Genomic DNA, 11,525 nt, shown 5'->3' on the forward strand with positions numbered 1-11,525 from the left:
GGACAAAGTTGGTCAGTGAATAATAGAGTAATTTGCAGCTAAATAGCCAAATAAATCCAGAGGTGTCAAGCATGAAACTTGTGAGAGTTTCAAAATCCCATAACAAAGTCACAGAAAGCTTAAATGAAGTATTCTGGTCTTTTGAGTTCATGTACAAAATGTGAAACTATTTCTACAAAATTCACTGGAATCACTTATTAAAATAATTGCTAAATAATATTATGCCGCAGAAACACACATCACACACGACCCTAGCACAAGGTCACATAATTTATATTAGCTTCAAGCTTTAATTTTTACAGCATGTGATGTGCTTGGAGGCAAGGCTGAGGACACACACCAAAACTTTTAAATTATGTACAGTATGTCAGGCATTTGGGGGGAATATTAAGTCTAAGATATTACAAACTATTTCAATTTGATAGATTTTTTTAGTGCAATAGACATGAGGTCATTCAAAAATCTGAAAAACATAGTTTCAGAGTTGATGCTGCACATTGCTCGGTATGCTGATTGAAGGTTAGTTCAAGTCCAGAGAAGCTGAAAAAAGCCAACAAAAATCTGTTTAATAATAAAAAGCACTAAACACCAGAAATGATAAATACTACAGCAGAACAGGTGAAAAACTTAGTGAACAGTAGCTCTATTAATCACATACTTTCGCTCGACGTTGTCCGTTTTGAATTCTATGATCCACAGCAGAGCACTATCAGCCATAACAACACAACCAAGAGCAGCCCACAGTTCACAAAGGCTCACCAAAACTGGACCAGAGAAGATGGAAAAACATTTGCCTGGTCTGATGAGTCTCCATTTCCGCTGCTACATTTAGATGGTAGGCTCAGAGTCAGGTGAAAACAACAAGCATGGATCCATCTTGTTCTGTTCAAGATGGTGGTAGTAGTGTGTGGCGTGGGGGATATTTTCTTGGCACACTTTGGACACTTTAAGCCCCACATCCACCAAGGCTCGGGACAGGCCAGGTTTGGTGCAGTTTGGTAAACACTGATCTCTGTTGCATTTCCACTGTTCAACTTACCCTTACATGGTAGGCAGGATATTAGCCGGATATTGATAGATAGCTACCAAATAGAGGGATGTCTTAGTGTTGTGACCCCTTCTTTTAATTATAACAAAGAAGAACATGACACAGAAACAAAGGACAAGAATGGATGACATCCAGAAGTTTGTGTCTTTCTTTTTGACATGTACTTTAACAACAAAGAAATCCACCGTATATTAAACATGGAGCTGTTGCCACTTTGTTCTTAGTTCCGAGGGAGGATTCTTTCCATATTCAACGGATTGCAATGTGTCAAGCTCTGCCCTTTAGGTTAGGATCAGTAAGATTGGGTCCCCAACAGAAGGTCCCAAAAGTGTAGGACTGGTAAAATCATATACGTATTCTGGCACCCTTCCCAGTTTGTGCCTCTGGAAATGCAAAATAATGCATACCAACCCAGACCCATTGGTGGAAAAGGGGCTTTAGTACCAACTGAGCATGACACCAACGTCTACCTGAGTATTGTTGCGAGCCATGTCCAACCATTTATGACCACACTGTACCCATCTTCTGATGGCTTCATATCATCTTGAACATGACAATGAGTTTGTGGTACTTCAGTGGCCTCCACAATCACTAGATCTCGATCCAGTAGAGCAGCTTTGGGATGTGGTGGAACGAGAAATTCTCATCATGGATACAGCAACTGTGTGATGCTGTAATGTCAATGTGGAGCAAAGTCTCTGAGGAATTTTTCCAACACATTGTTAAATCTATGACACCAAGAACTAAGGTAGTTCTGAAGGAAAAAGACCAACACAGTAGTAGCAAGGTGGACATAATAGTGAGTGTTTCGAATAGCTGCTTCTCTAAACTGAGAGTGCTCTGACTGCTGTTTACTGCAGGTAAGACCCTTCATGCAATCGCACTTCATCTTACTTCAATCACTCAGCTTCCTTTTTTTGGTTCAAACCTTGATTGGGGCTAAAATCTTACCTAAAAGGGTCACCTTGCCAGTAACACAACTTCTAACACTGCTCCACATCTGCTAAATGCATACATAAGCAAATATTTGGCACATGTTTGCTCACAGATCATTTTCAATTTGTTTAAGGTTGATAATGCAGGTTTCAGTTTGTACACACTTGAGGCAGTATTAATGATCAACATCTTTTATTATTAACTAAACAAAACCTATTATAGATTGGTACCAATCATCTAAGAATGTTTTAGGCAAACATTTTATTTAAATGGAAATATGTTGGAGTGACATGACTCAGTGACACTTCATCCACACTCCTCCAGCGATAATATGTACACAGACCTTCCCTAACTGTTTTCTCATGTTATATTCCCATGCTAATAAACAGCCTCTCCTGGGATGCATACATCAGGTTTACATGACTGATTCCCATGTGCAGCTGGAGATAAAACTTCACGCTGAGCGAGTCTTCGAACGTCATTGCGTGGCTGGATCCCAGCTTTCTTAGGAACACGTGAGCGCCTGATTATTTCCAGGTTTGTCTATTTTTAGATAAGTGAATTTAAGCAGTAGAGAGGTCAGGGTCAAAGTGCACATACTTGCTTGCAGTCTGGAATTTCAACATAATTTTTTCCATTACCCAGAGCGCAGAAGGAGGGGCTTTCGGCCAGTAAGTAGAACAACTTTATCAGCAGTGGACACACACACAGAAACACACACAAATTTTATTACTCCCTCCTTACATCCCCTCCCCGTGGGATTTCTTTCCAAAAGCTAACGGTGTAGTATTTACTGACCCTCGTGGAACACATTACCTGTGTTGTTATCTGTATGCACACAGCGCTCCATGCATATTTGTCCTGTTATTTTAGGCCCATTTCCACTCACTATTCCCTCCAGGTATTTGATCAGCAATAAGTAAAGGTTGGTGATATGCAGGCCCTAGCATGACTGCAGCAATACAGTTTTAAATTCAGGGTAGAAATAGTTTAATGAGAATAATATATCTCTCTCTTGAATAGAATGTGCAATACCATAGAAAGGATCCTCTTCTGCCTTTTGTAGACATCCAGGCTTTTTCAAGCTCACCAGGGCATTAACATGTGCACCAAACTCATGATTCCTCTCCTCTTAATGGTCCCCCTATCTTGCTAATGAATGTGTTTACCTTTTATTATCTAATAATAGCCTATTTCAGTTGGACTGAGACGTCCTTTGACCACAGGTTTTGCCGCACTCAATAAAGAAGTCACAAAGGAAAAGCCCACACCCATCCATGAAGCACAACTTAAATATGATGTCTTCAAACTGCTGTCTTCAATGTGCTGTAAAGACAAATTGTCTTTGAAAAAACAGTCAAAAACAGTTTAGTTTGTTATAACAACTGGAGGTTGATTGATACAACTAACCTGAATCTGTCCATGGCAAAATTTAGCATACCACATTAGCATTTAGTTCATTTTAAGATCATAATTTAAAAAAAATACAGCAGCAGTAAAAAAAAAAAAAAAAAAAAAAAACGGAATTTAAAGTAGAACCAAGCACACGTCTTGTCTACAAAATCGTTTTTACTGCTGTCGATCTTCGGCCTAACATCTAGTCAACCTTGGTCCTTGTGGTTTGCATATTGCAGCTTGAGAAATAAAAGTGTTAATTTCTCAGGATGTGCTGAAAAGATGCTTTAAACAAACACAAAATAAGCTATACTGCCATGACAATTACACGTGTTACTAAAAGCAAGTTTTTGTTCCCAGTGCACTGTGCACTTTTTCACAGCTGCATATAATCAGCTATCATTCTGTGGCAGTAAATAAAAAAATAAAATTAAAAAAATAAAGTCTGGAAAACATGAGGTTTGCAAATACTATAAGGTAACGTTGCCATACAAAAGAAACATATTGAGATAATTCTCTGCATTCTGCCTTTTTGATTGTCATTTTTAGACAAATAGTGTTTTGACTTAAAAAAGCAACAATACCTATGTAGTTGACTATTAAACACATAAAGTGTGCTTATCTGTACACAGAAACAGTAGAAAAATATAAGTTTTCTACTGGTTTGGGGTTGTTTATGTTTTTTTCAGTGAATTCAGACTCTTCCAAACTCCTGATTTCCATGAAAGTTGAAATAATCCTAAGCTAAGCTAAGCTAGCTCCAGTTATGATAAATGCAAAAGTTGCTTCAATCATTTAATCTAACTTTTAAGAAACAAGTGACCCAATATATTCAAAGAAAAAAACAAAACAAAAAAACATTCATTTTTTCTCAGGTGTCAATAGTAATAGCTCTATTTCCATTTCCACCTTCCATTAAACACTTTCATTAAACTTATGCTATCCCTTGAAGTTTTAAGTAGAGATCTACAGGATACTCAACATTATGAATGAACAATGCCAACACATTTAAGCTCTGGTAATTCATTCATAATATTTATTCATTATTAATAATAATTCATAAGCAAGTTCATCCTTAATGTGGATTTTAAAAAATCCAGCTAGCTTAAATTGTTTTTTATGCTGTGCTTGCTGAGCTTTATCTTTAGGCAGGCACTAATTTCATTTCCTTCTTTTTGCTCTTTCTTTTACTCAAAATCTTTCTTTTTTCCCTGTCAAGATGGCCAATAGTATTTTTTTTAATCTTCTTTCAAGCTCCTCTGGAGCAAATCTATCGAGCCTCAGTCACAGTACAGTTTAAGCTTTATGATACACAGACAATTTTCTATCACAGTTCTGACACTTTACACAACCCTAATGCTACTTAATTTACTACAGCAGTGTTGGGTCTAAATTCAGCAAAAAAGATATGATCAAATTTGGATTATTTTCAAAGCCGGTCTGATCTCATTTTAATTAAATCCCTGTGTGTGTGTATACACACTCAGCAGTGCTGGCACTGATTCCTACCCTTTTAATGTCATCATTGTCTTCTGTATCTAAGTGACTGATTATAGATTTTCTGTGGCTTATCATGTCCACGCATAAAGAACATGGCGAGACACCATATAAATAAACATACACCCCCTCAAAACACAAACACACACTCAGTCTCTCTCTCGTGCCAAAAACAGCTGTGAGCACTCTCATTTTGGCAATAATCTCTCGGCTCTTTTCAACGACTCTTTGTTATCCATGACTGTGCCCTCCACTCCCACAACACACTCTCACACACACTCATACACACACCTGATGCTGCTAACATTGGCAGTGGCAACCATCTTTATCATCTGAGGATTGCCTCAATTTCCTTGTGCCATCTTTGCACCACTGGATGGAAATGTGGTGAAATACAGTTCAGTTTACACAAAATGTAATACATTAGCACTGAAGAAACCTAAACATTTATTGAGTTTACTGAATAAAGTTAGTGCTCATCCTCATTTTATTACTTTGTCTGTACTTTTAGAAGACATTGCACGGTCCTTAAGCGTGTCATATGACTTTCCATGAGCTAATGACCACAAACTACCTTTGACTGGAGTGATCTATTTATGGTTCTGGGCTCGCTCAAACCCATCAGGAGGGATCACATCATGCTGCGTGAAAAGCATGCTTGTAAATAATACAGATGATCTGAGAATGATGTCACACCTCGCCTCAGCCAGATGTTCAAAATCTAAGTAGCGACAGAAACATAATATTTCACATACATCTGAAATATTATCACAACTGTGCCCAAACAGGTTTGCATGACTGTATTCTACAAGACTTTTGAAGTTTGTAATTGCAGCTTCAGATCAGGTTTCTTGTGTTTTTGCAGCTCGCCATTCAGCTTTGGGTCAGTAAACAAATGAGCTAATATTGGATCTGGACATCATCAACAAACAAGTGTTGTGATGCCAGGAAAGAACCAGCAGTCATTCTCATTTGAAATAACCCATTACATGAGGCCTTGGCTGCTTCTCTAAGTGTTTCTGTCAAAATCCGTGCACTTCTTTCTAGTCTATCACAGTTTTTGCCTTTTGCTTGAACACTTTTTACAAACCTTCGGCTCATTGTGTCAAAGCTTTACACACAAGCACACAAGACACAACACTGGGAAATAAACCATTGACACAGGTATAGTAACAAAAGCTTCAAGTTTTTTTACTTTGGTCTAAGCAGGTGTCTTTAGAGTTCAAGCAACAGGCAAAAACTGTAATGTGACATTTGCCAAGTGCCTCTTGACAAAACCTAGGAATTAATTTTATATCAAAGCACGGGTCCACATTTGGTCTGTGAAAGGATCCTACATACAACAGAATGGGACAAATGTATGTTGGTGCAATATGCTTGGAAATGATTAATTTAAAAAAGAAAAAAAAGTTAGTTGTCTTCCAATCACAGCTGATTGAGCCTGGTCATGTTAAGGCAAATTACATTAACACTTAGGCTATTATTCTTTTCCCCATTATTCGCTCTAAGATTTTTATTTTTAAATTAACAATCCTAATTCCCCAAAAACTGGGACACTGTGTTAAATGTAAATAAAACAGACAGCAATGATTTGCAAATCTCATAAACCAATATTTTATTACCAGTAGAACATAAACAACATATCAGATACTGAAACTGAGACATTTTAACAAGTCATAAAATTATTCGCTCACTTTGAATTTCATGGCAGTAACACATCTCTAAAAATAGGAAGAGGAGCAACAAAAGGCTGAAAACGTAACTGGGACAACTCAAAAACAACTGGAGAAGCTAATAAGGTAAAACTGGCAAGAGGTCAGTGACATACTGGATATAAAAGGAGCATTTCAGAGAGGTAGAACCTCTCAGATCTAAAAATGGGCAGAGGTTCATCAATCTGTGAAACACTGTATTAAAACACTGTGGAATAATTTCAGAAAAAAATATTTCCAAGCATATAATTATATAGAGTGTTCAATATCATCGAAAGACTCAGAGAATCAGGAGGAATCTCTGTGCAGACAAGTGAAGGACAAGACTGAGAGTCAAATCTGCATCCAGTTGAACTTGGGGCCCTCATGCAGCACTGCATTGAAACAGACATAATTCTCTACTGGAAATCACTGCATGGACTCAGAAAGACTTCCAAAATCACTGTTTGCGAGCACTGTTCTCCTTGAAATCCACAAATGCAGGATAAAGCTCTGGCATGCAAAAAAATGAAGCCATATGTGAACAGGATCCATAAACACCAATGTCTTCCCTGGACAAAGTTCATTTAAAATGGTGTGAGGAAAGTGGAAAACTGTTCTGTTGTCAGATGGATTACAATCTGAAATTCTTTCTGGAAAGCATGGACGCCGTGTCCTGTAGACTAAAGAGGAGAGGGAGCATCCAGCTTGTTATCAGTAGACATGTGAAAAGCTGCATCTCTGATGGTATGGGGTTGCATTAGTGCCTATGGCGGGGGCAGCTTCCACATCTGTGAAAAGTACATGGAAGTTTTAGAGCAACATCTGCTCCCATCCAGACAACGTCTCTTTCAGGGAAGGCCTTGCAGATTTCAGCAAGACAATGCTGAACCACATCCTGCATCCATCACAGCAGCATGGATGCACAGGAGAAGAGTCCGGCTGCTGAACTGGCCTGCCTGCAGTCCAGACCTTTCACCAATAGAAAACAATCAGGGTACTATAAAACAAAGAAAACAAGAACAAAGCCCCAGAATTACTGAGCAGCTAGAATCCTGCATCAGACCAGAATGGGACAACAATCCTCCCTAAAACTCCAGCAGCTGGTCTCCTCACTTCCCAGATGTTTACAGACAGATGTTAAAAGAAGAGAGGATGCTACACAATGCTAAACATCACCCTGGAACTACTTTTTACAGACGTATTGCTACCATCAAATTCAAAATGAGTTCATATTTTCAATGAAATATTAAAATGTCTCAGCTTCAGTATCAGATATGTAGTTTATGTTCTACTGGGAATAAAATAAATGTTCATGAAATTCGTAAATCATTGTATTCTGCTTTTATGTAAATGTTACATAATATCCTAGGTTTTTTTTTTTTTTGGACAGGGTGTAGATAAACAAGGTAAAAGTCCAACCCCACTAAAGAGGATGAAGTGGGTACAGAAAATAGATGGATGAATAGAGGAAATGCCTAGGGAGCATCTGTTAGGTCGAAATCTTAGGATTAAAGATGGATTAAACAGCTTATTTCAATGCTTGCAATAATTGAAATCAGTCTCTGTGATTTAATATGGTTTCTAAAGCTACTGACTCCTCTTGAGACACATTTCAAGCTTTTCACTGTATAGAATCTCTGTAATTTTCACGTTTTCATTTCAAAGATTTTGAGGTCAGTTTCACAACAAATTCATGTATGATTTTTTTAAATATGTACGGCACCCTTAAATGTAAATCAAATGACTTATCATGATGAACAATCAACTCTTTCTGCTTTGAGACATTTGCGTCACATTTGCTTAGTAATGGGAAAGAGTTGAACTTAGTTTAAATTTCGCAAGAAGCAGCTGGAAATTATGCCTGCTAAAAAAATCCCTCAGCGTCACTAAAAACACAAAGCAAACATAAAAAAAGAATTTAGTAAGGTTTATAAGTTATTTAAAACTCAACATGTGCTGCTGTGCAAACTGCACTCAGCACAATATTCTAATGTAGATGTTCATATTTACTGCTTGGATGATGTGAGACTATCAGGTGTGGTCAAATAGTCAAAAACAAATGACATCCTATGTCTTTTCTTCTGTTTGTTACCTGACCTTGACGGAAAACATCACATGACCAAGGCAGCACAGCAGGGGAATTCTAAAGGACTTTGGAAAAAACAGCTGTGTTTAAAAGAAAATCTGACTGCATACTTGGCTGTGAGTCTGATGTAGTGAAACTATAACTGTTCCAAAGATGAACTACATACAGTACATTGAATGTGTTGCTCCATGTGATCTAGCTGTGCTATTTCAAGCAGGCAAGGAAAAGTGGGTCGTCGTGTAAATATATTAATTGCCAAGGCTGTTCACAACAGCAAAACATATTTTTCTCACTAGATGGATTCTCACATTCAAAACAACTGTTCTCACTTTACTTTGACCTCATTTATCTACAACCTCAATTCCAAAATAGTTGGGATGCTACAAAATTTATGTTCTGTTTATAAAACAGAATACAATGACTTACCAATTTCATAAACCTATAAATACAGGATTCTAGCTGCTCAGCAGTCCTGGGGCTTCGCTGTTGGATTTCTAGTTTTATAGTGGCCTGATTGTTTTCTATTGGTGAAAAGTCTGGACTGCAGGCAGGCCAGTTCAGCATCCGGACTCTTCTCCTGTGCATCCATGCTGCTGTGATGGATGCAGGATGTGGTTCAGCATTGTCTTGCTGAAATCTGCAAGGCCTTCCCTGAAAGAGACGTCTGGATGTGAGCAGATGTTGCTCTAAAACCTCCATGTATTTTTCAGCATTAATGGAGCTTCACAGATGTGGAAGCTGCCCACACCATAGGCACTAATGCAGCCCCATACCATCAGAGATGCAGCTTTTCACCTGTCTACTGATAACAAGCTGAATGCTCCCTCTCCTCTTTAGTCTGCTGAACCATGTTTTCCGAAGAAAATTTCAAATTTTGAACCATCTGACCTTGGAACAGTTTTCCACTTTTCCTCAGACCATTTTAAGAGCTTTGTCCAGAGAAGACGGGGGTATTTTTGGATCCTATCCACAAATGGCTTCCTCTTTGCATGATAGAGCTTTAACCTGCATTTGTGGATTTCAGGTTGAACTGTGTTGACAGGCAGCGATTTCTGGAAGTCTTTCTGAGTCCATGCAGTGATTTCCGATAGAGAATCATGTCTGTTTTTTATGCAGTGCTGCATGAGGGCCCCAAGATCATCAGCATCTATATTTGACCTTCAGCTTTGTCCCATGTGCACAGAGATTCCCCCTTATGATTATCTAAATCTTACTATCCTGTAGATGGTGGGATCTTCAAAGTCTTTGTAATTTTAGGTTGAGAAAAAAAATATTCCAATATGTTTGGACAAGTTGTCACAGATTGGTGAACCTCTATCAATCCTTACATCTGAGAGACTCTACCTCTTTGAAATTCTCTTTGTTGCCAATTAACCCAATTGGTGGATGCATCGTCCTCCAGTTGTTCTTTATTTGAGCCAATCAGTTTCACAGCTTTTTTTGTCCTTTTTCCAACTTTTTGAGATTTGTTGCTGACATCAAATTGAAAGTTGAGCTTATATTTTCCATGAAATGGTAAAATGTCTCAGATTTAACATCAATATTGTTTACATTCCACTGGGAATAAAATATGGATTTATGAGAATTACAAGTCATTTTTTTATTTGATTGTTTTTAATATTTATATTTCACACTAATTCCAAACTTACTTGGAATGGGGTTGTCCATAAATCTTGACTGTGTCAAAATAACCAACCTTAAGAAATTGTGGGTCATTCTTTTCTTGTTTCTTTTCATAAAGTCAAAATACTTTATGCTAAAAAAGACAATAAAAGAAATGTCAAAGCTTCTTTATCATTTAGAGAATTTGATCGGTTCTTATTCTGACTGTCACAAATTACAACAGGTAATTTAACTTCAGGTTTTTTGGTTTTCATGAAACCATCAATCACTTATGGAAACAATAATGATGTTAAACATCAGATATAAAAAAAATTAAGATACCATCTCAGAATATGAAACATAATTAAACAATTTCAACATTTTCAGGTATGTTGCTTAATTGTCTCTGCAGTGAAATATCCGGTGGAGAATTCTTGACACTAATCTGTGTGTAAACAGAAAGGACTTTTCCAAGAACATCCTAATTACACTTGACTCACTTGGTACACTTTGGCTTGTTTGACATGCCAGAACTTGTCAGAGTACCTCAGAGGTAGAGAAGGAGTTTCATCCCTGCCCACTCATCTTTGTCAAAACAAATCCATCACTGAGTGAGCTGCAGTGTCAGTTGGTGTGCCTTTAGACTTGTTTATTTCAGCTGTAAGCTTGAGCCGTGTTGTGTTGCATTTATCTCAGATCAAGAAATAAACACCAGTACTCGTATAGTTAAGAGCATCAGTCACACATATAGAATAGCACATTACGCTAGTTCCTACAAATGGTTTGTATAAGTATAAGAAACTTAGCTAAATAACAAAATAGACTTTCTCAAAAGAAACAAACAAAAATAACCTAATTCAACTAAGTAAATCTAAGAATACATAAAAATCTCCTGCAAAATTTTATCATGAATACATAGACAATTTAAACACAAAAACAAAATGTTTTCTTTTATTAAACTGGAATAAAATGGAAAGTAATATTTAAAAACGTTGGTCATAGGCCTTTGTGGAGATAATGTTCATTGTGCTATGGTTAAATAGAGGTTTAGAGCTGCATCTTCCCAAAGGGATGCTGATCCTAAGAGTGGTTTTGTAGGCGAACTTTTCGTTTTTTGCTGTGTGCTGCACTAACACCTACAGATATTTACACATCCTAACAATTCTTGCAAGTGCAGCAAATAGGGAAAGCAGAAATAAAGTTATGGCTGCTGCTTTGTAAGCGGAGACGTCATTTTGGTCATGGCTGAGTAACACAGGTGGGCTCC

Source organism: Melanotaenia boesemani, chromosome 16 (assembly GCF_017639745.1).
Source record: "Melanotaenia boesemani isolate fMelBoe1 chromosome 16, fMelBoe1.pri, whole genome shotgun sequence".
NCBI classification, from domain to species: Eukaryota; Metazoa; Chordata; class Actinopteri; order Atheriniformes; family Melanotaeniidae; genus Melanotaenia; species Melanotaenia boesemani.